This window comes from Pezoporus flaviventris, unplaced genomic scaffold (assembly GCF_033815535.1).
Source record: "Pezoporus flaviventris isolate CSIRO_AGI_PZ_B2104156 unplaced genomic scaffold, CSIRO_AGI_Pfla_v1 ptg000001l, whole genome shotgun sequence".
NCBI lineage: Eukaryota > Metazoa > Chordata > Aves > Psittaciformes > Psittacidae > Pezoporus > Pezoporus flaviventris.
The window spans coordinates 575,205-602,932 of NW_026892549.1; the positions used below are offsets into that span (position 1 = coordinate 575,205).

General features: G+C 42.9%; 1 long non-coding RNA gene across 1 annotated transcript; it reads left to right on the forward strand.

The window, feature by feature from the left end:
• The first annotated feature begins 5,104 nt into the window (after positions 1-5,104).
• LOC133270338 (uncharacterized) lies at positions 5,105-22,884 on the forward strand. The gene is made up of 2 exons (XR_009743823.1): positions 5,105-5,688; positions 22,049-22,884. It is a non-coding gene; the product is annotated as an uncharacterized LOC133270338 (long non-coding RNA).
• Positions 22,885-27,728: the final 4,844 nt, after the last annotated feature.

Consider the following 27,728-nt stretch of genomic DNA (forward strand, 5'->3'; position numbering starts at 1 on the left):
ACGTCCCTGTGACACACGGTTACCAGGCAGAGGTGACGCAATGAGGATGGAGTAGGTCGAATCACAACAATTTTAGAGAGTCTGCTGGGAGAAATGCTTGAACTGAGCCACATTTGGGGTTGGTCTTTTATTGTCTTGTTGCACTTCCCATAAAAATAACCTCCAAATTAGCCCCAGCTGTTAGCAGGTTTCGTCATTAAAATTTTGTTTGGTATCAGAGAGGAAGGAAGTAAGCCACTTAAAGAGCAATATTGCATGTTTTATTTTTTCTCCCTCTCTTTCACACCCCCCACCTACACCATGATGTCTAGACCTAGGTTTTTTTCCACTGGGGCTAGTGAACTACTGTTAGATAAGACAGCAGACACCATTCCACAAACGTTTTTATTCCTTTTAGGAGCCATTCCCTTCCGCCTCGACACGCATTCTCATGCACACAAGCAAAGGAACAAATGCACTGAGGGAAAACTCAAGCTATAAACAAACCTTCAAAGTTTTAGCTGCATTTTTACTTGTCTGGAAATGTGGCAATACCACGCAAGGCTGGCTGTTGTTGTACAGATGCACTAAGCAGACTAATAGAGTGCAGATCATCAGCAGCGAACATATGCAAGACACTCAGCTATGCATCCAAATAAATATGGGAGCCCTTTAGCACCTGGCTTGCTAGCAGTCACAGTATCCTCTTCAGCCACACCATACTTGGGAGGGTAGAGAAGCCCTCAGCAGAGTCAAGAGCATGCCTTTCTGATTAAGCTGGTAATCTGCAATGTTCAGCTTTTCCCTTTTGCCTTTTGACACTAGGGAGGGAAGATGAGTAGGCATAGACTATGCCCTGCTGGAAATTTATCCTCAGCCTAAAAAAGTGCAGGTTTTGAGGACCATCTTCAGGACTGAAAGAGGAAACAGGAGGTGCTGTGGGGCTGATAGGGACATCCAAGCCTTGCAGCAATTCACCTAAGGATTTTCTGCATGCTCCTTAAAAGGATATTAGCAGTATAAATGGTTCTTGCCTTTTTAGGCTGAGTTGCCACATGGTCTAGTTCTTTGCTATGGGGCACAACTGACTTTGTTGCTAAACTAATCATGAAGGTGGGTATTTTCAGGCAGCATTAAAGCAAATTCCATGGAAATGATGGATCATTCTTGCCTTACTTAAGAGTTGATTTTGCTTGGGATCTTCTGACAATATCACTGTTGATTTTTGTTATTAAAACATAAAGTTTTTGAAGAAATATATTGGTTTCAGATGAAAATGTCTCTTACCCACAACAGCAGACGTGGTCAAAAAAGGAGGGAGTAGGTACTCATTTGAAGTGGGGAGGTTCAGCTCCATATTCTGGCTGTTTTCCTGGTTTTCTGGGTGCAAACCAGGGCCGTTTCACCTTGGTGCTCTTAGAAGTGGTCCCTGCTCACTGAGAGCTCCTGCTAGGCAGCTCTGCCCCCTCAGCTGAACAAAGCCACATAATGAGCAGACTCAGATAAAGCAGCATAAGTCTATGGCACAGGGATAAGATGAGGTTTAGGGGGCACAGAGAGCTAAAGCAACTGGTTACTTTCTGGAAGTAACGCAGTAGGGACCCTGCCCAAGGGAGGTCTTACCCCTATTGCCAAAGGGAAGCTGTGCTGTGTGGTCACTCCACTAATCTGTCCTGACATGCAAGAAATAACATGTTTTACTTACCCTGCTCCACAGTGCAATGAATTTTCAGGCATGCAAACTTTAAAAGTGAGTAGGAGCCCACTCAGGGGCCATCTGAATCCGTGTTTTCCATGACACAGATTGGTGCTCTGCTCTCCAGGAGGAAGGTGGGGAATTTAGTGAGGGGAAGGAGGCAGCAAGGGCATTCACTGTTTCTTGACAGCATTTAAAATGTCCCAGGTTCATTCCACATTGCAGCAAAACCCTGTTTCTGAACTTCAGCTCTTCTTTGTGAAATGACGTTCTTGGTTTGCAGCCACCCTGAAAAGACAGTCTCTAAGGTTATCAGTTCAGCTTCAGCCCAGGAATGATCAGGGAAAGGAAAGAAATCCGCTACTGCTTGACAGATGGATTTGACTCTGTGTGGAATGGGTTGGTAGGCTAAGGCCAGGTGGAACAAAGTAAAAATCTTAGGTTGTTTTTCCTTCCCAATTGATAGTAGTTGGTAGAATCCAAGGGCTGACAAAAGTGCAAAAGAACCTGTATTACCCAGAAAACTTGATGTGAAATACACATCTATCCCCAGGTACTTGCCTCATGCTACCCCAAAAACCCTGCATCAGTACTGAATGGAAATATCTGACTATTATTGTAGTAAGAAAACAAAGAAATAAGGACTAGAAGAGGCAGTTGGGTCACTGAAGCCTGGTTCCCTGCTATTCCTAGTAACTACTGCATATCATCGCTTGCACAGCTGGATCTTAGTTGCAGGGCTATAGGCTCTCAAATATCACAGCAATGCTCCCATGAGAGTACCAAGGCAACAAAACCCTTGTGGAAGGCCGTGTTTGTCTGTTTCTTTTTCCTTAACCCTATATACAGCTCTTTGGAGGAAGTTAGAGTTTTCCCCAGTATTCCAGTTCCAACTTGACAGCTCCCAATTTTAATCAAGCTTCTTCAGGGAGGACATTTTAAGGGGTAAAAAACCTCACGTATTTCACTTTTTCCTCCCCATTTTTCTCCAAGTTTCAGATGAGATGAGCCATCTCTGCCAGGATAATCTGTCAGCAACATGATCCACAGTGTATGTGTTAAGGGAGAGCTTAAAATCAGGTCAGGTATAATGTAGCATTTACCCATAATATCCTCTCAGCACTCATTTATTTAGGAACCTTTCAAGCTGGAGACTGGATTTAGACTGTTGTATTAATGACCAATGGGCTTGTTCTCCCCAAACTTACCTGGTTTTTAACCCATTTCTGCTTTTGATTTCTAAAGTAACCTATGGAAATGAATCCCACAGCATTCATTTTAAACATCTGTACCTAGAAACCCAGAAGATTGGAAAAATATTGTTTCAAAAGTTACTTTGGTGGTGCCCAGTGCTTATAAACAATCAGATATTTGCATCTCCAGTGATCTATCTTGTCCCCCAACCCCTAAAAGCTTAGATGAACCCAAACTGTAGACTGGGACCCAGAAGGAGAGCTAACACTCAATTTGAGGATCCAGGATTTAGCAATTCTTTGCATTCCATAAAAAGCAAAAGCAGCTGCAAAGCTGAACTTCAGATGTGAACTTGCAAACTTCCTGAGACTGGTGCCACTGGGATTTAACTGGAACTCACAGTCCACTTCAGGTTTGCAGTGCTGCTTTTCTCCAACTGCTGGCTCTGTCCTGCCTCCTTCTGTAACTCTTGCACTTGAGCATGTACAGATAACAGAGAATGAAACAGTAAGAGCAGAATGGTTTATAGACTCATATATATTCATGTTTTCCCATTTAAAAAAACAAAACAAAACAAAAAAAACAAAAATAAATAAAAAAAAACCACCAAAACCCAACCACCACCAACAAAAAACCCCCCAAACAACCCAAAAAAAAACAACCCTCAAGCAAATATATAAAAAATCCACACACAAACAAACAAAGCTCTGATAATGGATGTCACCACCCCCTGCTGAACTCCAGAGCCTCTTTTTGTGAAATGAGACAGAAATTGTGAAGTCTTAGGTGGATGCTAGACCTCCAAAAGATCTAGGGCTAGATCTCCAGAAGATCCAGGGGAGGTTAGGAAGGCAAATTTTTTATTATTTCAAATACATCAGGAGAATGGTTTGATTTTGATTTGGCTTTAGTCTATCCTTTTCCTTCTTCTGGTAATGTTCACTGATCCTGATACACAGGCTATGCCACACTGTCTGATGAAAATGGGTTAATAGGTTGCAACTCTGGGGAACACCTATGCTCTTAACTGTCATATTTTGCATTTTCCACTGTTCTTTACAACCTTTTCTGGCATCTGGGTGAGATGTGAATGAGTCCTGGAGAAGACAGCAGACCCATCCAACAGTTCGTGTCAGACAGCTTGAAGTGACAAGATATTGAAAAACAGCATATGGAGGACCTTAATGTGTGGAGATAAACGGAGCTGCCTCCGAAACAAAGTAAGAAACACATCCCCCTCATCCACCTCCTCCTTTCAACAGTTTCCCTCTTGCATGTCTGAAGGTCTGATCCAGCAGGAGACAAGTTCCTGGTATGCAAACTAACTGAGAGGGACTCAGCCCCTGCAACACCCTCAGCACTTGATAGTATGTGCTTAATGTCTCTTCTTAAATCTGGAATAAGATAAATGATCCATCTTATAGGTAACTTTGAGACTTTGTTCTTTCCATGGGAAATACTTCACCTATTTCTTACTCCCCTAGGCTTCCAATGAAAAGCAAAGCAGTTAATAAAGTGTAATTAATAAAGACAAAGAAGTATGGGACAGCTGTAGAAAAGGATGGGCTTTGAAGACTTTTGATATGATCACATGGGGCCAACATTCCTGACCTTCCAGGCCATGTACTAAAACACACACACACACAGGAGCACCAAGACATGCATAACTTAGATCAGAAAGCTGAAGAGTGGTGAAACATAACCAGAGCTCCGCAGTGATATATCAGTCTTGGAAGAGCAAGAGCATGCACCCAGACAGTGGAGGTGTTGTATGGCAGGACCAGCAGCTCATTTCTTTCATTGATTGGAGGATCCAATTACTCAATAGGACCTACACCAGCATAGCCACATCATGGGAACATTAGCTCCCATACAAGAGCTGCTCAGGTGTGTGTGTCCTGGTAAGAAAAGGTTTCCCCTCCTCTTTTCTTCCCCTACACACCCATTTCACAGAGTCTTGATTAGATAAAGTTTAGCTTCCATCTCCCACTTAGGTACCAGGAGTCATCTTTTCCAATTTCTCTAGTAGCTTCTTTCCTTTAAAAAACCCACATACACATCAAGAAGGCAAAGCATTTGCTTCCTATAGTTTTGGGGGCTCCAGCTGCAAAAAAAACCACCATGGCCTCTAACTTTCTCCATCTTTTTTATTATTTTTTTTTAGAGCACTGGTATGTAATGGTTTTAGTTTTTGTGTAACTCTCTGCACCATAACGCTGAAGTAGACAAGCAGGCATTTCAGTTGTAGTGTTGCTTTTCTGCTCTTTTATCTTGCCAGTTCCCTTTGGGAGGGGGAGTACTGACTTTTTGCTCATTTAAAATCAGACTTATTCAGGTTGAAATTGTCTCTTCTGTTTGCAAAAAGGAAGATAGGAAGCATTTGCATCCCACTATGAAAGAGGAAGACTGCTCATGTATGCGTGTCTGAATGCTCCATAATCTGAGCATTTTGTCTTTTTCTCTGAAATATGATTTTTTTTTCTCAGCCAAAACCATCTCTACCTCATACTTTTCCTCCTTAAGAAGGTTTGAGTATTTTCAGCCTCGTCTGTGTTTACTCTTGTAGCCTGAACTGAGCCCTTTCCACTGATTACCCATAGTGATTCAGGTTAGATTTCAGCTGATTTGCACCCCAGGTTGCCACTGAATAATCCTGTGCTCTTTTAAAGTGCAACCACTGCCTCCATGCAGTACAAGTGGGATTTGAAGCTTGCAGGTCCTTTGTAGGTGTTTTTAGTATGCAACAAACAAATCTGAAGTAATTATACGAAAACAAATGATGCTGAAGCATAATACTACCTGTCCAGTTTAACTGTGCAGTAAGTCTTTAAACTTCTGTTTTTTCTGCCCATGTGTTTATCCTCCTTCTCCATCCCCCCATTAGGTTTATGCTAGTCAGAATTAACCCCACCTATCTGCAGGGGATGAATGATTTTTTAGCACACTCACTCAGCACTCCACACTTTCCACTGCAAAAGCCCTAGAGACTTAGTGACAGAACAGTCAACAATGATATTAAAACATATAAAATATCTGTAAAACCTCTTCTTCCAGGAGATGACGAGGTAAGTTCTCCTCATGTTATTCTATTTGAGGCCATGTTGCAGTACCATATTAGCCTGGGAAAGTAGGTGTTTCCACACACTTGAAACTGAATTCCTAGCCTGCTTGTGCTCAAGTATAGACTGGACTATCTATCTATCTACATATACATAATATATCTCAGGTATAGCATGGGAGATATAGATATATATATATACACACACTGGGAGTATATAGTGGCCCCAGGGTAGGGTCAATATTTAGCACAACTGAGAAATGTGCCTCAGTTTCAGGATTTTGGTGATCACAGTTAACCAAGTTGTCAGTACTTGGTGACATTTAATGCATTTTCTATTATGGGTGGAGAAAATTATAGGCAGTACCTTACGACAGCTGTTGGAGGCAAGATCCTTTCCTGGAAGTGTCTCTGATCTTTCATGCTGTGAGCTCACAGTATGCAGTGGTGGCAGGTGAGGTCAAAAGAGGCTATGGATACTGGGTGAGCAGTGGGATACTTGTGTGGCTCTGTCTTCTGGGAATGCAGTCTCCTCTTTTCTGCCACCAAGGCAATGATCCTTTCTTAGTGTCACTTTTCCAATGGCTCCATTTGCTGCAGCCACAAGGAGAGAGGGGAGCTAATTCTGGGTGCTGAGAAATGGAAGAGAGAAATAATAAACACTGGACAACAGTGCCTCTATTAAGAGGAGACCTGAAGGTCATAGGGAAACTGGAGTAATGGCAAGAGATACTGGTGTACAGTGATGTATCTTCTTTGATTTCTGTATATAACTTACATCAGGAGAGGACCAGGGCAAAGACTGGTGGGAGAGGGAAAGAAGGAGCAGGCGTGACTGAGTCCATATTCATGGCTGAGAGGCAGGAGTAGAACCCAGGGCTCCCAATCATGACAGCCTCCCACTGTCTTCCCTTGAATTATTGCCTTGATTAGTGTGATGTCTTGCTCCTGGCAACCACGTGGCATTGAGTCTATGCAGGAAAATATATGAGTGTAGAGAATAATTGGTTCTTTGCTATTAGATTGCACAAATGTCAAAGTGTACTGGGGAGAGAGAGACAGCTGAAAAGTCACATTCCCTGCAAACGCTGCGGCACTGACCTCTTGTGCCTGTAAAAACTGGGAATCACAGACAATCTGTTGTGATGCCATGGCTTCTTGTGGTGGGGGACTGCAAGGTCTCAGTACAAACACTGGTTTCTCAGCTGGCAACATTGGAGTTCTTTGTAGCATCGGGTCAGGTTGTGTATAGGGGGAGTTATATAAGATTTTCTTGCTATGCGATCCGCCGTGTTGCATTATTCTAATAAATTAGATACTAGAAAGACACTCTGCTCTCTATGTACCATCCTGAGGACATCTCTCTCTTCCCTTGAACTCTGGCAGCTCTGATTTACTTAGGACAAACATGGTATTTTTGAAGGATCTTGCTGCTTATGTCTGTGGGCTCTGTGGAAACCCTATGATTTTTAATGCCCCTCACTTGTATCTCCATCAACCATGATGGAATTTCTAAAAAGCTGAATACCTTTGCAAACTGCTGACTCAACCTTTCAACATGGAGCTTTGTCTAACATGAAAGGATTTGCATCTACAATTTCCCTCTTTTGGTAGCATCTCCCACCTGCAGAAGGGTTCAAGTCTTCAAGATATGGCCTGTTTCAAGATACATGTCCTACAGGAGAAGTCACAGTAACAAACAATGAGAATTCATCTTTGTGCCCAGAAGACTCTAAATTTACTTGAAAATCAGGCAGTAGAGGTGTGCGAAATCCATACAGAAGGAGGCGGTCCCACATACAGTACCTGACATACTGCAGCCAGCAGCTAGTAATAAGTAACCAAGGTAATTTCTAATATGAGGATCTCTAAGCAAAAACCTTACTGTGGGCTGTAGGCAGATTCTGCTTTACTTTGCTGCATCTCATCAAGCTCATGCTTGATACATTGGGTAGGCAAGTCATTTAGCTTTTTAGTGTATTTGCCCTGTTTGTGCTGTGGCAATGAAATGGAAGATGGATGGTCAAGATGCATTGCTTCTGCATCGAAGTGACAAAGGAAATTTATGTTCAGGCACTCTTATCCTACAAAGCCATGGCTAAAATGTAACCAGGTTTTCTAGTGTGAGATAGAGCCTCTCCAGAGCCCCTTCTCTTGTGCAGACCTGTAATGTCCTAAAGCCTCTATACAATTGTTGTAGCACTTGTCTTTACAGACAGGCTTAGAGATCATGGATTTACAGAACTGTTTCACAGTGCTTATCCATTGGTCCTGGCCTCAGTTTTGTGATGTCAAACTGCAGTGGAATTTAGATAGGATCTCAAAGCAGGGGGGAGATCAGAGAATGTATTGACAATTCATATCCTATCCTACTGTCATTCATTTATCACGCTGTCTCCCTTGTGAATGAATGTTTAGGTATACTGTAGAAAGAGAGACTTTATGGTGAAGTGGTTTAAAGCCAAGGCCTACAGTGAGAGTGTCCTTATTTCCTTCCTCCTTTCTTTGACTCTCCTCTTGCCCTGCTGAACTACTGACCCCACCCCATCCCTTCTTGAGGTGCTGCAAGTCATTTTTTTGTAGTGTTTTAATTGAAACTGCATTTTCCATATAATTGTTCAGGGAAAGCGCTGGGGTTTGAAAATAAAATGATTTTCACTGACAGAAAAATCCCTGGCCTGGCTGCACCTAGGAATGGGCATCAAGCTGTCACTTCCCATCTCCCAGTCACCACAAGGAATGAGGAGAATCAAGCATATGGCTGCTTGGTGGTAGCTCTTTCTTCAGAAAATAAAAGAACCCGTAGAGGAAATCAAAGGCATGCTGGCCATTTAGTTGCTTCCTAAGTCAATAGCACACAGTGCCTCTGGCATCATTTCTGTGCAAGATTTGCTTCCCAAGGCCATCAGTTGGTTGGTGACTAAATGGGAAGCCTATACACGAAGAGCCGTTTCCTCCTGCTGCCATGATCTCTGTTCAGGTCTGCTGGCCACCTACGCATTACAGTCAAGACCGTGCAAAACTTCTCCTGGTGTAGTGTGAAATTTGCTCCAGAAAAGCAGAAACATCTGGTTAGAGCCAGGAAGTGGTTGCTGGCTGGGTTTGGCAACAAGGGAACGTGTAGTTAATACACTCTTACCTCATCAGTAGGTGTCACTGCAGCAAAAGACAGGGTCCAGTGGAAAGTTTCAGAGGGGAATAGAGAGGGGTACTTCAGCCAACCAACCAGATGCAGTCAGCTCAGTGCTTCCTGACTACAGCCAGAGAACAGCTATGGATCTGGGTTTATGAATTGCTTGTAATAAGGCCATAGGAAATGAGAGATTAAGGAAATGAGTCATTAAGTGATTACAAAGACATGTGAAGCACACACAGTTGTGGCCGCCAGTAACAGAGCGTTGAGCAACTGTAAATTTCTTCTGCGGGGGTTTTGGGAATGTTCCTGCTGAACTTGTATGCAGTAGTGAGTTACGGTTCGATGGATGTAGTTGAAATGAACTGGTAGCAAGTTTCAGCCACTCTTAGCACAAAACCCACAAAAGAGTTTTCTACAACTCAAAATCACCCTTTTGATGCCAGGCCCAGTGACCAATCCCAGAAGAAATATTGCAACAATTAAGAAACAGTCCCCCTCTCGCACAGTAGTATTTAAATTTGGTTTTCAGTATGGATGCAAAAGCTCTAACCAAGGCTCAGTTAAACCTTCTTTGTCAGGGCCAACATCTGAAAGCTGACAATGTAGCCCTATGCTAGGATCAGCTTCTGACTCAATTTCTGCATCATTGCCAAAAAAGCCCCCAGCAGCTGCTCCTCCTCATGCAAGGTGTTTCTCTGGTGTGTTGGAACTGGCATTCAGCACTGTCACATGGGGGGGGCGTGGATAACCCAGTCTTGGGTCCGCAGAAAGCACAGGGCAGAGAGGAGTAGCACGGCTGCACTTGTTCAGCAGGTGCACTACCCTCAGCTGCTGAGCAGATGCTCTCTGGTGTGCTGGAGGCCTTTGTTCACACCACAGTGAACCTGCTGCCTTTCCCAGCCTCTCGGACAGCAACCTTTCTGGAGAGGCAGCCTCCTTCCCTCTGCCCCGCTGCAAAGCCAGCTACTGGAGATCCGTAAATGAGGTATGTTCATTTTAAAAATCCATCAGTTCAGAGGCAATGTGGGAAGCAGAATTCAGAAGCTGTCCCTCCAGGCAGCTGGGATAAGTCACATATCCCATCAAAATGGACCCCTCATGTGGTTTGGCATCAAAAAACAACTTTTTAATCTTATTTTCTGGGAAGAACAGTCAGGAAAAAAAGATCCATAACACAGGGCAGGTCAGCTGTCAAACCTGGACTCTCCTGCACTCCATGACTTTCTTGCAGGTTCTTGATCAGGCATCCTGCTCCAGAGTGTGCTATGCAGCATCTCCTAACCTCTTCAGCAAATATGTTGCCAAATTATCAAATACTATGGAAGGAGGAAATGAGGCAGTCAGGTATCTTTGATGCTATCCTCATGGCTTTACAAAGATGCACATAAGGTCCTAGTTGCTCCTGGTAGAACACTAAACTGTATGAGATGGGCTCTTTGAGTCTTTTTGGAAACTTTCTCCACAGTATTTTGCCTCAAAAGTATGTTGATTTTTCTACCACCATCTCTGCAGTCTGCAAGTCTTGGCTTTCAAACTGGCTCTAATGCTCTGTGCCTGGTTCCCTCTCCCATATATCTGACTCCCTCAACCTACTCCCCACCCTTTCTCTCTGTTTTTTTTTTTTATACTTACATTCAGCCTCAGATCCTTGCTAGTCTTCTACGCAAACAGTATTTTGTGTTTATACTGTATTGTTTCACACAGAAGTTAATCGCACCTGAGCAAAGATTGGCTGCAGTGCTTATAGCCACAGTTTGGTTTCACCCATTCTACAAACTAACAAATCAGTCTCTGCATATGGAGTGCAAACAAAACAAATAAACAAAAAAAAAACCAAACCAAACAAAGCCAACGTTTCCTGTTCAGTTTTGCTTCCTCAGATTCCCTTCTATCATGAGCAAACTTAGGAGGCTGAGACACCTCCAAATTCTCTGTAATGGGCTGGCAGATGGGAAAGGATGGAGCAGAATATCCACCATTTATGCTACTGCAGGAGAAGCAGTCATCTAAGCATCAGTGTGTATATAAGAGGCTCAGTATGTGAGAATTCCTGACCCTATGACTTTAAATCTGACTAGATAAGAGAGCCAAAGAGTGGGAGGTGAAACAGAAGCCCAGAGAGTTGAAAAGATTTGTCATAGCAGATCTGGGACTGTTGCCCAGGCCTTCTAAGCACAGCTGGGTGATGATATTATGGTTATTATTAATAATAATAATAGTTAATGTGCCAAAAACTGGTGTTAGGGTAGGACTGGAAGAGATCACCAAACTGAGCAGAGTGTGGTGAATATTTCTGGCCAAAAAACACATCTGTGTTGAAATCTTTTAGAACAAAACATTCAGAGGAGTTTTGAAATGGTACTTTACAAATAAAAATAGCCATTGCATTTAAAAGCAACAAAAGAAAAAACAAAACCAACCAAACAAACAAATAAAACCCAACAACAAAAACCCCACCAACTTTCTAAATGGTCTGAGTAGCTAAGTGTAAAAAGCCTTTCAATTTCAGTCTAGTGAAACATTTCTGTCAAATCCAAAATCAACCTTCTTTTTCATCCAAAAACTCAAAAGATTGTCATGTTGGTTGAGACTTAATTCCTTTCCAATTTTCCATTTTGGTGACCAATCCAAAATATGTATCGATTACCAAGCTTTACTCATAAATCCTAAGAAAAAAAATATGTCCCATGGACTGCACTAAACTACTATGTAGACTTTTCAACAATGATAATCTCTCTCCCAGACATTTCAGCTACATCACCACAACAACTATCCTACCATGCTACAACTTCTACTACAATATTTCTTTGTTGTACAGATAACTGTGACCAAGCCCTTGCTAACGTAATTCATGAGAGTGAGCAGCATGATTGAAACAATACTCATGCTTCAGGGTTGACCTCTAAACCTGTCATAAGTCACAAGTGTCAAAAGCAATCAAGGTTATACAGGGGAGGTTATGAAATTTCATCATGTATGCAGATGTTGGATTTTCTATGCCTTAATGAGAGTCAGGCAATGTGATTGTGTATGTCTTGTTGCAAAGAACAAATTGATTTTATTTTGACTGTTACTCATTTTTAGATGATGCTCACTATTTCTACAGCAGTTTATTTTCTGCACTGGCTTTAGAGAAGTTCCTTTTTGTTTGGTTTGTTAGTATTGCTTGGTATGAGACAGTGCATCAACACCTTTCATTCTACACAAATCCAGCCAGAAGGCATACCAGAGACATATTTGCTCCTCGATGAAATGTAGAGAGGAGTGGAAGTAGCTGTTTCACAGCAAAATGTTTATAAAAGCTCAGGAAAGGAAGGATAAAAGGGATGTGCCTGCAGCTGATGGTGAAAGCAGAAAATTAAAGCAGAAGCAAATTCACTTCTATAACAAAAATCCTACCCAAACGCTGGTCATCTACTTTTCTTGCAGAAAATGCTGAGTGATCTTGACGGATCAGGAGCAACTGGAGCTGTGGTTATGTCTTTTCAGAAAAGCTCCCTCAGTGCTCTCTGCTAAACCTCCCTCGTGTCATGGGAATACATGCTGTTCTCACAAACACATCAAGATCCACAGGCAGGACAGCTTAACACTGTATTTTGTCTGATGCTGACTGAGAGAAAAGTAGTTCCCACTAATGACCAAGCTTCTTCTGTTGGTCCTTCTGTACCCTCCAAACACTCATTTTACTCAAATGCCTAGATCTGCAGAGAATTATGAATTTTTTGATATATCCAAATGCAGCTTAGGAGAACATGCCTGGACAACCCCAACAGAGTTCTCTTAACTCCTTGGATTTTCCTGGAGTCACCTAATTACTTCCAGGGTTTCTCAGAAATATCTGGAGTTTCCCAGATAGAATGGCCTTTGAGAAGCTGCGCTGTGACTCTATCAGGAGCCCATTTATTCTGCCTGGTATGAAATCATGTTGTCAGGAGAGTGATAAGCTGAAGAGATAAATCAGGTTGGCACAGCATTGCCTTCAGCTTGCATACACAACAGTGTAATCCTTGGAGCCTTCAGAGAAACACACATGTATAATGAAAGAAGGATTTTCTTTTCCTTTTTTGTTTTTTATTTCAGGAGAATTAAAATGAACATCAATAAATTTGGGTGTCAGAGCACAGAGAAGAAGAGAAAGTAATAGCGCTAAAAACACAGCATCAGCAGGAGACCTACCAAAGGAATAAAGATTGAGAGCTATATTCAGCCTGGCCACAATAGATGCCCTAATATAAGTCAACACCTACTTTTCTCTACTGATTCCAGAGGGAACCAGGCTCTGACAGTCCATCACTGCAACTCACTAAGTATGATCCCAAACTGACTGATGACAAAGCTGTCTGCAATATTTGCCATCTGAGAGTGGCATCATGGCATGTATGAGATAGTATGGATGGTCAATCTTACAGTACTTTCATCTCGAGACGATAACAAGAACTCCAGAGTTGACTGTCCTCCGCAGTGTATACAGTTCCTATCAGGATGGTATGGGACTACATTAGAGTGGCAGGGGAAGGGAATCAGGGTTTACCAGCTTAAGTGGAATAAAGCCCCACACAAACACTTGATTTCCCATCTCCTGGGTGTTTTTACAGAACAAAATATTTGGGCTCATTAAAGAAGTAATAAGCTGAAGTTTGATAGCCCATGTTTGTACAAGAGATGAAACCTGATATTCAGATGTCCTCTTCTGGCTTCACAAATCTGGATGATCCGGAGAAGATTTCTATGCGCAAGGTTGACATTCTAAAAAATGGCAGAAGTAGTCTCTCCTCTACACAAAGAAATGTCATGCAGGAGTTAGTAGATGATGTGCTAGTCCTCGCTCTTCACCCCAGGCACTGTATAAGGCATGAGACCTCATGTCTTGTCTCTGTTCCTATTGTTCTAGTCCACCCCTCTCTTTCCAAATTTTGTAGCACAGCTGATACTAATGACATTTCAAGATCATTCTGAAACTATAAATAAAATTAACAAACATGGTGGAGATTTGCAGTCTCTGAAGGCTTCAGTTCAAATACTTTCTTTCACTTCCTTTTTCATATCCGTTCCAAGACTCTACAGGGCATTCAGGTGATATTTAATACTAGCTGTACTGAGCAGTTCAGGTCTTGCTACTGATATTTATGTTCTTTTGGATTCAAGAAGAACCACTACAGATCAGGGGTCAATTATATATATGTGTGGAATGGCCTTTGGCTTGGAAAATCACCAGAGTGGTATCATGAGGCCCTTCAGACACAATCAAACACACCGCTCAATGTACAATCCGTAAGTCCAGGGAATGCCTACACTCCTTATATAGAAACAGCTTCAGCAGTAAAGAAGAGGTAGTATGGGTAGGGAAAGAGAAGAAATGTATCCTACACGAAGTTTTCAGGTGAGAAAAGTAACTTCACCTCACTATTATAACGGCTGCATTAAAAAAAGACAAAACAGGTTGAAAGGGACCTTGAAGGGTGTATGAAATGTACCCACACAAGGACAAATCATATCTAACCAGCAGATATTCTTAAAATCAACTGGAAATGAAGACTCCATACCCTCCTTGCTCAAATCTGTCCCAGACTTTCACTGTTTTTACTGCTTAGAACCTCTTTCCCTTTTTCTCATCTTGGGTAATCCATCATGGGCATGGAGAAGAGGTCATCACCCACCACATTGTATCTGTCTCCCAGTATTAGAAGACCCTGTTCTGTTGTAATGCAGTCCAAAGCAATTCCACAACATACAGAAATTTGCTTTGAAAGTTACTAAATTTGGCACACCAAAATTAAAAATGAACAAGTAACCCCATCATGAAAACAAGTGCCTGTGTTTAGAGGCATTCATGCAAGAGGAGATTGGATGAGTGGCCAGGGGTGTGGAGGAACAAAGAAACTCCTCTGACTACTGCCAGGATAAATGAAAGACCAGTCCTAGAAGTTTCCTCCAGCAATTTTAGAAACAATAACAGTCCTCCCCCTCCCAACATACTAAATCTGATCCTTGCTAATGTGAATTAATACCAGGTTTCAATGCAGTCATTGGGGTAATGTGATGCTCTAGAGTGCTGTAATCCTAAACAGAGCATTAGGAGAGCAGCTTGCACCACAGCTGTGGCTCCTTGCAGGTGTTTCTTCCCCAGGCAGCCCCTTCAGTAGCAAGTCTCTGACTCTGCATGAGAGGCATAGGGGGAGCTCTGCCATGGGCAGATAATAGGGACTTCCAGGGTCTTACACCCTGGAAGAAATGGGCTGGTCCAGTGCTGGCGATACCAGGAGGGGTCAGAAAGGGGGAGGTCTGAAGTGATATGGGTCTCTGTTTACTATGCACAAAAGGAGAGAGAGGCGGGTGAATGAACGAAACAGATACCTCTGTGTGACCCCCTTCCCCTGTGGACTAGGCACACACTGCCTGCGTACACATGTGCTCTTTGTTCTACAAATGATCCCGTTGCCCCTGCCCTACCCCACCACTTTCCCTTATCCTCCCCCTTAAACAAGCCCTGGCTCACACGTTTCATCAACAATCCCCACTATTCATTTTTCAGGGACACCAAAGGGAAACAGAAGGCTCCTAAGCAAATTTCTGCCTCTTTTGGGACTGCCCTGCTTTCCCTCCACCCATCCTTCATCACCCTCCTCCCCCAAACCTTGCGTCGTGCCTGTCTGCAGCCACAACTCAATATTGGGTTACAGCAGGCCTCCAGCTGACCTGGTGGGTTCATCCTGTAAAAATACCGCTTGTGTTGTTCGTTTCTCTGATTACTTCTGGCTCATAACAGGTGGGGTCATCAGCTCAAAGGGGGAGGGCAAGATGGAAGAGCTCCTCTTTAGCTGCAAGCCCTCCTCCTCAGAGGGGACAAAAAAAGCCCCATTTGTTCACTCTCCCATCTTTGTCCCTAAAGTCTCATGTTTTTCAGAAAACAGTTTTGTGTGAGTCTATTTTTTTCAAGTTCAGTGCCACTGGAGTCAACGGAGGGACACCAGTAGTACTTTTCTAGTTTAATTGTCAGCACAGCATCTTTCTGTTTAGATGCATGTCCCCATCAGATTCCCAGCTGATTTCTGTAATCCTCTCACCACTGCAGAAACAGGTCAGGAATTTAATTAGTCTCACAACAAATTCAGTGCTTCCTGATTGTCACTTGGGCCAAGAACTACCCCTTTTGTTTGTTGTCTCCTAGGCTTTCAGTCTTGGTTGCACACAGGAGTGGAGTAAAAGTTCAGGCACAGCTATAAACTAACAAAATATTTTGAGTTCCAGAAACAGATATTGGAGGGACTTCAATTTAACTCAAAGTAGTAGGTCAGATTTGAACAGTTTGCAGCGTGGGGGAGTTTTAGATGTAGACCTTCACTCAATGGCTCGTTCCACTTCTGTGGTGATTTCAAAAGTGCAAAAGAGTTTCCCCTTGCTCTTGATGGCAACTTTACATTCCTCCTGGAGTAAGGTAGTTGTGGACTGCTTGATGATCCAGGGTTGCTTAGGTGAATAAGGAAATGCTTAAAAGATTTCTAAACAAAACGGGAGGGAAGTTCTTGAAGAAACAAGAATGGAGAAGCTCCAGGGATGGAAATGGCCACAATCTTTCTATAGAGCAGTCGTAAGCACATGAACTAATTTTAGAGTTATGTTGGAAGACAGCTGAACAGAAAACTAGATTTGAAACTAGAAACTTTATTTCCAAGCCCTTTCCCATGCTTTGAAATAAAGCATGCGTACAAGAAAAGTGAATGTTTCGGGGGGTGCAAGGTGTAGGAGTGATGTTCACCTTCTTCAGCATGCAAACCTCTAATCAATATCCAGAGTGGAAAAGAGAATTTTTATAGCAGGTTATGCCAACTGAAAATAGCCAGGCTTTTCTTTGTTGCCTTCCACATTCTTCTCATTTCCTAATGCATTGCTCCAGCTGAGATTTATCCAGTGTGGAAACACTGGGCTCATTAAAATGATCAGAGATGGTCAGGTACTTGGCTGGTGATTTCCTAACTCCTTAATAGCCTGCACTATGTCTGATCTATGAGATCCAAAAGACCTTGGATGGAGACATTGAGAGCTGGGGGCTTCTCTTCCTCCCTTGCAAAGCTGTAATGAGGAATTATTTAACAATGTTGCCACCAAGCTCGACGTATCCTGCACAGCAGGGTGAAGCTGATGATAAGCACTGGCTCTGTCACCGTGGAGACAGAGCAATCCTCAAAGCCAAGTGACACAGGAAGAGAGAGATCACTGAATCAGACAGATTGAAGGAGGAATTCAGAGCCATTTTTTCAAGTGCCCCCATCAAACAACCTAAGTACTGGTATTTTCTCTTTTTAGCTAACAATGACCTCTGTCTTCCCTTCTGCATTTTGTTCTATTTCACAATGAAAACCAGCAAAAAGGTTTAACTTCCCAGTTCTCATTTTTCTGCTCAAGCAGTTCTACTTGGAAACTGTAGGCAAAAGGAATTCATGTATTTTTCAAGCAATGCAGAGTTGCTGATGAAGTCTGAAATAAAATTCCAGGCCATTTCTACATATGGATAGTTGTAGACTCTTTGAAAGAAGAAACTCCTTTCTTGATGTATACTTACCCCTGTTTTCATCAGTGTCCTTTAAGTTACAGTGTTCCTCACCTAAAAAAAAAACATAAATCTGCAAATTAGCGAAGGACAATGGCTTGTCTACCTTTTACTTCGATTTTTGTGCCTAAATGAAGCACAAAAGACTTTATATAATATATTCTGCTGTATGGTATTTGTTTCTACTTTACAGACTCAGGAACACTACATCTCTTTATTCTTTTATGTCTCTCTTGACTGTATTTCTTGGAAAAGGGCATTGGAGTTGTTGCTGAGAATTTGATAGGTTTTGTGTTTAAAATGGACACATTTTCACAAAATTTCATCAGTCCAAAGGTATCTAAGCAGCTGAAATTAAATATATGTTCTCTTCTTCAATAGGCATCACTTTTGATACCTTCATAGACATATTTTTACTAGTTTTCCATTTTTCAGAGAAATGTAGACCAGAAATAACAGGCATTTAAAAATTACAAACATGTCAATAAATCAACCTTTTTATAAAAAGAAACAACTGATTCCATTTTTCCAAGTACTACAGGTGTCCCAAAATGACCAAATCCAGTGAAGCTTTTCCTTTGCAAGTCATTTTTAAAGCACAAATTACCTTGTTACAACTGGAAGTATCATCATCATCATGACTACTTTGAAATCATAAAGCAGGTGACATGATCTACTGTGTTTGTTCTTGCTGTGCCTGCTTGGCATAAGCTTCCTAAAAGCCTCAGGAATTGCTCTGGGGATGAATTTGGCCTGCAGGGGTCTTCCATTTACTTTGATTTACTGTGGTCATTCAAAGCGTATTCTCATTTGAATGGTCAGGGATTTACACACATAGCTTCCATTAACACTAAAGGGTGATACCATTAAGATAAATGTACAGTTAATCTCTGGCACTGTGGAGATAAAAATATACCTCAGAGAGTGCACTGGCTGGGCTGGAAATGTTCATTACCTGAGTTTCATTTCACATAATGAAACAACTTTAAACAGCAGCTTTATAATTTTACCACCCCAAATCCTGTATTTCTTAGGAGGAAGGAGAGAAGAGAAAAGGGGGAGATATACACAGGAGAGATGGATGAAAATGAGATTGCTTTCTTTGAGCCCCAGCATGCAGACAGTGTTTCACTTGGATAGCAGGGAGGATAAAATGATTTTTGATCTCTTCCCCAGATCACTCTCATGGCCGTATTGCCTATGAACACCATGGCACTTGCTGCTTTTATTTTAGTAGTGTCACTGTAACCCTTGGAGAGGGAGCTTCCTAATATTTCCCCCAAATTCGTGTCAACTGGTAGAATTATGTGGAATAAGAGATGACCATAGAAGAACTTACAATAGACAAAAGAGTAGGGTCAGATGGCAGCCCAAATCTCAAGAGGCAGGAAGCATCTTTTCATTGATTTTCGTCTACCTATAGTCCAGCAGGATTTAACATCAGTGGTGTTGCGTACTGTGTTGGTTTTTTTTTTTTAGTTGTTTTTGTTTTTTTTTTCCCCAAGAAAATATCTAAATAAAGAAACAATAACATGGAATTTCCCCAGAAAAGCTCTGGTGAATCATCCAGGAGGTTCAGATGAAGATCACATTAAAACCAGTAACAGAGGAGTGAAGGCTGTCATTCCAGGGATATTCAGCCTAATAGCTTGGTTCTTATTTCCTAAGCTTTGGGTGCAAGAATTGAGTGCCAGTCCCTTCCAAAAGGGCATCTGACAGTGACAAATTCTATGCCAGTCTTTGTTTCATCCTGACAAGTCCCTCTTGAGGGTACAAACTGAGTGGTTTGTGGAAATAAAACACTGGCTCATATACTAAGATATCTTTCTCTCAGATGTCTTTGTCACCAGCTCAAACGACTCATTTTGCCATTGGGAATGTAAAAACATTTGAAAAGCACATCTGTAATCTAACCCTATTCACCCAGTGCCCTCATGGTGCTCAAAACTCCCAGCACCTTGGGCTGTGACCACTGGGTAGTTAATTCACCACTAGCAAATGAAAGTGTGGCCAGCCTCATCCAGCAAATCATGGGCAGGGAGACATAGAGAGCCCAAAGGACTGTCTCACAGGTCTTCTCTCCAAGTCTTAAAGTGGCCCCCTGCATGGTGCAGTCCCTTTCCATGTTCTCCTAACTCAACATTATTTCTGATCTGTGGACCACCCTGCTGCAGAACACCCATAGCATGGCTAGATACCCCAAAGAATCAGTTAGGTTGTTAGACCATATCAAGCAACAAGAAACAGGTAGTGCATGGAATAGTGACTCAATCCCTGATCTTGAGCAAGAAACTATCATTTTTTACCTTTTGCTTTCCCCCTCACACTTTCTCTGCATCTCTTTGATAGCCAATATAATTCATTGAAACTAAACCAGAGGAAAACAACTTGTACATGTCTACACTAGGGTCTGGCACTTATATTTTTCTTGGTTGCTTTAGTGAAGCCATTTATATAGTAAAAGCCCAGAGACACCCTGATTCTGTCTGTGACTTTATTATTATATTGGACACTATGACACATTTTAAGCGGTTCCCTGTCTTCAGCCGTAACTGAATATTACATTTAGATAGCCCATTAGGTTCTCTCGCTATGGCAATATGGATTCTATATTTCAAACACCACTAAACAGTTTTCCATTCCTGTGGGTGAATCCAGGTTTGTAAATTTTGCTTTGCTGCACAATGTTATTCAACAGCCTGACCCAGTAAAACTCCTACAGATCTCACAAGACCCCTGGCAAAATGCAGAAGAGAAGATAGTCTGTGTAAACAGCAATTGCAAGCAATGAGGAAGAAGAAGCCGGGGGGATGAATGTGGTTCTCATTTAATTGCTTTTAAAGCTTTTTGCCATCTTTTTCTCATTTGCCCCCCCCCCCCCCCGCCCAAGACCAGAATATCTTGCAAGTAACAGAATCCGTTCTGATTAGAAGGTTTTGTTACAGCTGTAATAAGCTTTCACACAGAGGAAGTCCCCCGAGACCTATATTTCATCTCAACTTTCCCCACCGCATTAAACAGAGGGATTGATTCTGGAAAACAGAGATTGAAATTCTCTGTTCCTGCACTCAACACTGAGAAGTAATGAGAATTGACAATTCCAAGGCTCAATGTGAAACTAGCATGATCTGGACTGAAACTGCTTGTGTGATAACAGGTTTTGGGAATGTTTCCACTTTCATCTGTTTATTTATTATTCTTATTAATTATTCTTAGGCTTGTGATTTGGGGGAGAGAGGTTGGGAGGAGGAAGACAGGATAAAAAAAGGGAGTCAGTAGCTTGGCAGCACACAGTCTAAATCTAAACACCACACACACTCGCTATACCCTGGAAAAACCTGGATCTTATACAACAATTTCTGTAACAGCATCACTTGGATAAACCAGCAACTTGGAAGGAATCTTTGCTTTCCTAGAATTCATGTAACTAAGAGATAAAATGACCTTGAGGGATGGCAGCTTTCCTTGTAAAATACATTAACTCTTTCAGAGCAAGCCTTGATGAAGATCCTCTATCAAATCAGGGAGGACAGAAGGGTCTGGTTAAAGCCTGACAATAGGTCTTGTTGCACTTACATCACCAGGTTTCACATCCCACCTCAGTTCTGATGATTTAGTAGGGAGACTTTAAAAATCTCCGGTCAGCATCATCTGTGAGTGCTGACAAACTTAATGCAAACAGCTTACTTGACCCATTTTTACTCATCCCCATTCAAATGACCTCAGAGCTGATGACTTTGACCCTCTTCATTGTCCTTTAAAATAAACTGGCAGCCAGGTTAGCACAAGGTCTCTCTCAAAGTGCTAGTCCCATGAATTGCTCTCTTGAACTATTTCTGTTCCCATGGTCTTGCAACAGTGATTTTTAAGAGGAAAGTGGGGAATGAGACAGTCAGGCAGCAACCAGTAAAATCTGCTGTGCAACTGCTTCAGGAACGATCAGTCCTGTGAAGAGCAGAACTGCCTGAGTATGGACTCTGGGGCATAATGTTATTTGGCTGGATTTTCTGGTGCTTAAAAATAGTGTTTTCCCTGCTGTAGCTTTTCCCTTCACGAGGTTTCTCTTCCCTCTACCCTAGTTGCCTATTTTCACAATAACAGTAGGAACACAATACTTCTTTTCACCCTCTGTCAGTTTTGATCAGCAAACAGGCAAGGTTATTAGTGGGTGACTGACAGAGTGAAAGGTAATTCTTGTTAGCTTGAAAAAGAGTAAGGATGAAAATTTAAAGTGATCATGGAAGCAGCTCACTGGAATCATTTAGAAGGGATAGATAAAAGGGGCCACTTGGAAGGGAGAAGCAGCACAAGCTGAGGGCTGCATACTTTTTACTGGTTACTCTACACCCAGATGTTGTGTCTGTAAGGAGGACTGTTTCATGCTTCAGCATATTTCTATAGAGGTTGTGACAGCTTCCACTTTTCTCTCATTTTTAGGTGATGCTCTAAGACCAGGTGCTGCAAACCTTTTGGAATGAAAAAACTCCACGGAGACCCCTTTCCCAGAGTAGAGATACCCCAGCTGTTCTCAGACAACACTGGCATCCACGTTCCCTTAAGTTTGTCACCCCTTTTGCTCAGAAATGAGGACTTTCCTCCTTTCCTCCCTTCCTTCTACACAGTCCTGGGTTTCACTAAGAGCTGGCTGCATTTCACTGTCAACTGAGCTGAACCACAGGGATGAATATTCCCTTCTGCTTCATCAAGAAAAAAATGCTTAAGACATCAGAAGCTAGCTGCAGAAGAAATCTGGCTTTTCTGTGTATTCTTCAGCTGTCATCTCTCTGGAGAAGACCATTTAATAAAGCTCCAGCAGGACCTTTGAAATGACAGGAAAGAAGGGTTTACCTGCTCAGCCCTTTCCCCTGGTTGAGCCTGTAGCTGTTGGTGAGCAGTTCCCCAAGATGCTGCAGCTTCATCCATTTCTCTGCAAAGAGAGAGAAGTGTTAAAATAAGAGCAGCTGATGGAAAAGCAGCCAAGAGCTAGATGTGCAGGGAAGAGGGGAGAGATGTGGCTCTCCCATCATTTCCATGTTAGGGGGTTGCATGGCTGGAAAATGGAGAGACAGATGGATTGCATATCCCCTTTTTCACTCCCCCAGTCCTATCAGAAAGGTGAAAGAAAGAGGCCTACAAAGCAACAAAGTAGTGATTTAGCCAGGACAGGATCTTGTGTATCAACTCTGCAAGGGCTCATACAAATACACACACCTTTGGCTGCTGGAACCTGTTTGAAAGCCAGAAGGAACATGAGCCAGAAGACCAGGTCACCCCCCAGAAAAATCCCAAATATGAAAAAGAGCCCAAAACCAACAACAAAAAGAAAGAAATACACACAGCCCTCCTCCAAAATAACAGCAGAATCAGCTCCATGACAGCCCCACCAGGGAAGAATTTACCCTCATGTAATTAATCCCCCTTTGCAAGAGTTGCCAGCAGGGATCTCAGATTAAAATCTCTCTCTCCTCCAATAGGAAGCACCTCCAGGAGCTCAACATCTTCCCTCCCTTCCCCACAGCATGAAGCACCAGTCCAAGTCCCAGTGTGAGACTTGAACCCGCAGTGACCTCCTGAGCCCTGCAGTGAAGGATGTATTAGCCAATGAGTCATGTTGACTCTGGCTTGAATCTAAATGGGCCTCTTCTCTCATACCAGAGAAACCACGTCCACATAGCCATGGATGATGCTTGTATCGGATAACTCTTATTGCAAGAGCTGGGTGGTGCTTGTTGCTGTCATCCTTGCCTGGATGGAAGGGGTGAGCAATGGGGTGGGGATGTCAAAACCCAGTTACTCCAGAAGTTTCATCCTCTCTGTAATTTAGAATGCAGAAGAAATTGTCATCCAATTTGAATAGCAGAGACTAAACCAGACCTCTGGTTATGAAACATGACTTCTGTTTCCCTGTGGGTGGCCTTTTCTTTGCAGGGAGAGAGCATAGAATCACAGAATGGTTAGGGTTGGAAAGGACCTGAAGATCATCTAATTGCAAACCCCATGCTATGGGCAGGGGTGCCTCAGACTAGTCCGTGTCACCCAAGGCTCTGGGTCCAAGATCAAGTGATTGCTGCTTGTGTTGAATTACAGCTTTTTGAGCGGTCACTTTTTATACCCTTGTGTGAGTACCCTGTACAGAGGCAACTTCCAGTTTTTTATACGCCACCATGAAGGTACATTTAGACCTTCCAAATCACCTCCCGCTGTGGGCTAGATAGCAGAGCTGGTGGCCCCTTTTGCTTACTTCTCTATGCTCCTTAGAGACACCAGCCACTTGGGATGTCTGCATCCCCTCTGCAGGTACTGGTTGAATGAAGCTGGAGCAAAGTGTGAGTGAACAACCAGCAACCCTTCACGGAAATCCTAGGAAGGGAGAGTAAGAGTTTATGACCAAATCAGATGGTGACATTCCTGGACCACAGCTGGTAGGCAGCAGCTTTCAGATGACAAGCAAGATGAAGTAAGCCTCCCAGCCATAGATGCTGTGTGAGGGTCTGTGTCTCACTGAGCAGAAGGAGGGAAGGTTATCTCCTGGCAGGATACCAACTTGACATTATGTAGAAGGGATTTACCCACTACTGAAAAGCAGCCTACTCTCAGCTGGATGTTGCAGCTGGTCAGGACATTTGAACACACTTCACTTGAGGTGCTCAGGTGGTTGAAAGTTTAATGCAAAATAACACTCCATGTCTGGGTAGGGCATTCGGTATCCAGCTGTAGTGTAAGTACAGGCTGATGAGCTCCAGTTACTCATGCTGATATTTCCCAGGACGCTGACTATTTCAAACAGAGGTCATCCTTTGCCTGATTCTCTCTATCTGCCTGATAACCAGCAGGATATTTGTGCAAGAATATTTTTCTTTTGCCTGCCTGCTTGTGTTCCTTTTGCAGCTGAACAAAGAGAGCATTGTTTTCAGGATATCAAACTGATTTTGCTTTGATGGGCTTAAATTACCAGCTATGTATCAAGGGAAATCTATATCAGCCAGACCAACACCTCCTTTCTTAGCTCCCGCTTCCAGCCACCTCCTGCCTCCCAAAAAACATGTCAACATCTACTCACAAACTCTCATGCAATTCTGAACCCACACTGATGCTCTGTTATCCATTGACATCCCTAATGGTCTGCAAGGAAATGCAAATTTGTATTGATAGGAAACCTGAGAAAGCAACAGAGAGATTTACTGGTCAGGAAAACACTAGTTTTTCCTTTCCTTATTCATATTGTGGTTCCTTGTGCTGTCATGTAATACAAATAACACTGATGGCATTAGCCTGTACTTAGAATAAATGCTTCCTGTGGTTCTTACATAGCTCCATTTCATCATATAGCACCTGAAAGAAAAAAAAAATAAAAAACACAAAAAGGACGGAAAAACTCGTTCATTGCCTCCTGTACTCTACCTATGCACATTTGTCCTGCAGACATGAGTGTGTGGGCTGAACAGCTGTAATTCTGGTTTCTGTGTACTGTGCCTTTAAATACGAGTAGGCAGCCTGCCTGTAGGGCTGGGAGGGTGTAAATCTGGAAAGGCATTTAAGAGAAAGGGTTACCTTTTGCAGTGTCATTCCTGCAGGAATGTGCCAGACAGAGCAAACTCAATGGGAAACAGTCCTCCAACCTGAAACCCAGGTTCAGCATTTATCCAGAGCAGGCAAAATCGGGTAAACCTCCCAGCCAGGGCTGTTCTCTGAGGTCTCTTCTCCAAAGGCTGGCTCTGCTGAACCAGCCAGTTGGATGACCCTGCCTAAGGCCAGCTGCTTCTGCAGCCAGGAGCCCTACAGTGGAACAGAGTGCTTAACACCATGAGCAGATCCTTCTCAGAATGACCACTGACAGCCCAGCAAGTGGGTCTCCAAAGCACATTACAGCCACATTCTTCATGTTGACCTGAAGAAAGTACCAGTCTGGCCAGGGCTGCTCTGCTGCTTCCTGCCACACACACACACACACCCCTTGTGTTTTGCAACTTCATTCCATAGGTGCCAGGGAGTCTCCCACAGATGTTCTGAGACAGCAGTCCCTGAGGAGGTTATATGTACACCACAAGGTGAAGAGCAATTTGAGGACAGAATTAAGAACTCTATAGCTTATAGCTTCATCAAACTGTTGGCTGCAGCTTAAGTTTAAAATGCCTGGGTTTAGACAGGCTAAACTTGGAATAACTCTTGATGGGATGGACTGTAGCCTAAGGCATCATCTACAATTCCCATTTGTGCAGACTCACGTGGACAAGAGCTCAGGCCCAGTTTAAGGCAACAAACAAGTTCCTTCCCTGGCAGTAAGCCTATGTCCATGCCTACGCTCATTGGCCTGGTCCCATGCAAACATACCACAGTGGTTCCATAGACACTGCTCTTTAGAAGTTACACTGAGTTCCTCTTACTTTGTATGATTTCCAAGCTCTCTATACCCATGCTATCATTTTAATTTTTCTTTTTCTTTCCAAATGGAGAAGACAGATTTGTCCAGAATCCAGCAGCAAGCCAACACCAGAACTAGGAGAGCAACCCAGCTGTTCTGACTCCATTGCCACAGGCTTTGTCTGCTAGACAGAAGTGCTGGTCATGTTTGAATAATGACATTATCTCTGTTCGACTAGTCAAATCCCAAAAGTGAGTCATTTTGTTCCACCATCTCCTCCATGATTTTCAATGGATTTCTGCATATGTCTCCAGGTGACATGAGCAGTTACCTGTAACATCAGATATTTTGGGTTCCATTTGTTGGGGTTTGGGGATTTTTTTTTTGCAGTGACTGCTAATGACCATGCTCTATATAAACCAGGAATGACATCAAGAAACTGCCTTGTTATGTTCATTATGAGATTTGGACATATATTTGGAATTGGTCTTCGCACAGAAGTCAATGAGGGACAGAAGACACTAGATGGTCTTGGTTACTCAGTGCTTTGGTAATATGGTTTAGGCCTATCTGCAGGAGAAAACACAGCCATGCTAGATTATCTAGTTGACTCAGTTAAAGAATTAGCCACAGTGTAAATCTCTCTGTTCCTTTCAGCTCACACGGAGGGAATCAGAGTTGTGTCATTGTCAACAGAGGACTCCAAGTACAGTTTGCTGGAGTGGATGTCCAAGTGGAAACCAGTGGTGAGTGGAGTTCCTCAGGGGTCAGGATTGGGACCGATTCTGTTCAATATCTTTGTTGGTGACATGGACAGTGAGATTGAGTGTTCCCTCAGCAAGTTTGCTGACAACACCAAGCTGTGTGGTGCGGTCAACATGCTGAAGGAAAGGGATGCCATCCAGAGAGATCTTGGCAGGCTCAAGAGGCAAAACTTCCTGAAGCTCAACAAGGGCAAGTGCAAGATCCTACATCTGGGTAGGGGCAATCCTAAGCACAACTACAGGCTGGGCAGAGAATGCATGGAAAACAACCCTGAGGAGAAGGATTTGGGGGTGTTGGTTGACAAGAAGCTCAACATGAACCAGCAGTGTGTGCTCGCAGCTCAGAAAGCCAATCATATGCTGGGCTGCATCAAAAGGATCATGACCAGCAGACTGAGGAAGGTGATTTTCCATTTCTACTCTGCTCTTGTGAGACCCCACATGCATTCAGCTCTGGGGTGCGCAGCACAAGAGGGATATGGACCTGCTTGGGCGAGTCCAGAGGAGAACCACAAAGATGATCAGAGGGCTGGAGCATCTCTAGTATAAAGAGCTGGGCTTTTTCAGCCTGGAGAAGAGAAGGCTTAGGGGAGACCTTCTAACAGTCTTCCAACATCTACAGGGTGTCTGCTCTGGAAGGGAATGCTACTTATAAAGAATTGTGCCAGTGTTTTTTCAAATGCCTAAGAAGACATTTGCCAAAGTACGGTGAGTGATAGTTTAGGAAGAGAGAAAAGAGGGAAATGACACATTAGTTTTGCTCTTTTTCACAGACAAGGACCTTGTGGATGAAATAATTTTCCCCCAGGATAATCCTGGAAAGAGGAAAAGCACCTAGATATTCTTTTTTATAGTTCCCTGTCAAACTCACAGAGACAATCCAAGAACATGGTAATGTCATACTTGTCATGACTTGAATGGCAGCCCCTTCTTGCATATCATGAGCTCAGTTCTTCATGTGGGGTCACACCTCCAGTTGACCTTTATGAGT